Source organism: Sinocyclocheilus rhinocerous, unplaced genomic scaffold, assembly GCF_001515625.1.
Source record: "Sinocyclocheilus rhinocerous isolate Xijiao unplaced genomic scaffold, SAMN03320098_v1.1 scaffold2360, whole genome shotgun sequence".
Taxonomy (NCBI): Eukaryota; Metazoa; Chordata; class Actinopteri; order Cypriniformes; family Cyprinidae; genus Sinocyclocheilus; species Sinocyclocheilus rhinocerous.
In genome coordinates this window covers 58,235-60,679 of record NW_015630061.1, presented here as the reverse complement: position 1 = coordinate 60,679, position 2,445 = coordinate 58,235, and the positions used below count along the sequence as shown (strand labels likewise).

At 44.2% G+C, this 2,445-nt stretch overlaps 1 protein-coding gene across 5 annotated transcripts in view; it reads right to left on the bottom strand.

The window, feature by feature from the left end:
• tab2 (TGF-beta activated kinase 1 (MAP3K7) binding protein 2) overlaps nucleotides 1–1,418 on the bottom strand; it is a 48,505-nt gene extending 47,087 nt beyond the window's left edge. For 3 of the 5 annotated variants that reach the window (XM_016552159.1, XM_016552161.1, XM_016552163.1), the window contains exon 1: nucleotides 1,196–1,416. The gene's annotated coding sequence lies outside the window, so the exon portion shown is untranslated. Of the gene's footprint in view, nucleotides 1–1,195 lie in introns of all 5 variants that reach the window. The other 2 variants (XM_016552162.1, XM_016552164.1) reach the window with 1 other exon arrangement.
• Nucleotides 1,419–2,445: the final 1,027 nt, after the last annotated feature.

Genomic DNA, 2,445 nt, shown 5'->3' with positions numbered 1-2,445 from the left:
ATATATATATAGGTTTTTTATTTCATGTGGGGCCATTGACTTCCACAGTATGTGTTTCTTCAGTAGGCTACGGTCAACTATAGCAACAGCTATTTTATTAGGGGAGAAAATGCAATTTGAGTTCTCCTTCAAATCATACAGCCCTACTTTACAAGCTTCATTTACCCTTGCTGTGCTTAGTGAAGAGAAAACTGGACATTTAGCCCACTTCTTATAAAACACAAGGATACTGTACATGGTCACTCAGCACAAAGCCCCAGCATTATGCTGTTGTTTACTGTAACTGTAAGAGAGCAATGTGTGTCTAATGCACTTCTCAGACAGACTGCGAGTCAAACTCTTGCTGCACATTCACACGAGACTGCTTCACTCCTGATACTGTCCTTTATTTTATTGTGAAGTCTTTTCCAGGTTAATACATCACACAACGCCACATTTGGACCGCAGGACTTAGGGTTTAGTTCACCGTGTAACACTGGCCTTCTGATCAGCACACACTCACTGCTGTTTCTGTGCGAGATAGCTTGCAACATTAAAGTGCTGGTCTCGTGTGATTTATCTGATCGTTTATGTTGCTGGAAGTGTAGGGTAAACTGCATTATGGGATACGAGATCACAGGCAGTGTGCAGACCAGACACAGTATATCCAGAAACAGTGCTATTCTCATCACATACACGATCAAGCGCTCCAGTGAAATCTACTTCTGACACGGGATTATTACATTATTATCACTATAAACGCCGCTTAGGTGCGTCAAATTATGCGTTTGGATCTGCCAATAACAAACCAGCAGTTCAGATGTATGTGTGTGTTCTGGACTCGTGAAAGCGAGTGTAATGTGGTTCATCATGACCTTTATATCCTGGGATTTCTTGTCAAGCATTCTTCTTCAGCGGTCCACGACTGGCAGAGCTCGAGGCCTGATAACCTCCATACTTTTATTTAAGTCCTTTACGAGCCAACTGTCAGATCAAACAGACACCACGACACGCTCAGCCTCCCGAGCTGCTTTACCGCTAACCGAGAGCTCAATAACGACTAACGCTAGACGCTTAACGGCAACAAACTGGGCAGAAGACAGATCGCGACGCCACCGGATCATCGCGTTCTCGGCGGGTCGTAAACGAGCAGAAACAGCGCAGATCTGCTCGGCGTCGCTCTCTCGGAAGGCCTGCTCTGAAGCGCTTTTCTCACCGTGTCAGCGCCGCGGATCTGCGGACAGAACCAGGCCCAATCCCGCGCCGCCGCCGCCGCTGCCTCGCTCTCTTCTGACAGCTCTTCTGCGTTTCCCCCTCGGCTCCCCCTTAGTTTCTCTCTTCCTTTCTCTCTTCCAACAGATAAGAATCAAAATAGTGTCACACAATATGGCGGCCGTACAAGTGAGCGCCTCTCGCGAGACTTTTCGGGCGTCGAGAGAAGATAGCTCATGAATATTAATTAGGTCGTGCTCAAGCTGCTACGTGACCTTATGGACTACTTGCACAACTACTTCCGCGTTCTACTGATTACGGCTCGGGAGTTTCCGGTTAGCGTTCAGACAGTTTCTCATTAGAACGCAGATTATTACTACATTTTAGGGCTGGCATTTCTTTAAAAAACGATTAATCATATTCTCTGTGTTAACATGAATTATCTCCAACCTGCTGAAATGTTCCTATAAATATATTTCCCTTCCAAAAGTGCTTTCTGAATAATAAATACATATATTTCCCCACTAACCTGCCGCTTGTCTTCTCATGAACAGTGTTTTCCTTTTACTGATCATATTTCATACAGATACTTCTGATCTTATTCATCAGATCTCACAAACCCTGCAGCGTCACGTATGATTACCAGCCACGCTTTCTCAGATCGGTTTGTGTTACGCTCCGTTGAGTTTGGAACATTCTGTACACAGTAATCATCAGAATATGTCTTCTCTGTCTCTGAAAATATCCGGCTTTTGAAATCATCCCGCAATCTCTCATTTTATTAGGCGTTTAAGTCAACTGCATGATTACAGCACACTGACAATATACAGAACCGGAAATAACTGAGCCGTAATATTTCAAAACGGAAGTGCGTCACGAGGCTCAGTGCAAGTAGTCCATTAGAACGCCCACACAGAAGCTTACTATTAGGAGGATTCTAAGGGCCCACGCACTTTTGGGGCCCCCAGAGATCTGTTTTATTAGTAGTAACAGTAGTAGTAGTAATGTAATAGAAATTATAAATGTATCTACCAAAGAGTTACAAATAAAACAAAATTACGGCTTATTTCTGCATTTCCGGCAATATTATCTCCCCCCATTCACTGCATAGTTTCGTCCCGTCCTAAGTAGCCTAGAGTCACTGAGAGAGATCAGATGGTAAACTGTCAAATTAGAGATGTCTTCGAGTTCGAGGGGAGCAAACCGAGCCGGACGATTTGATCAGTCGCACTTTTAAACACATTTTAGTTTTGC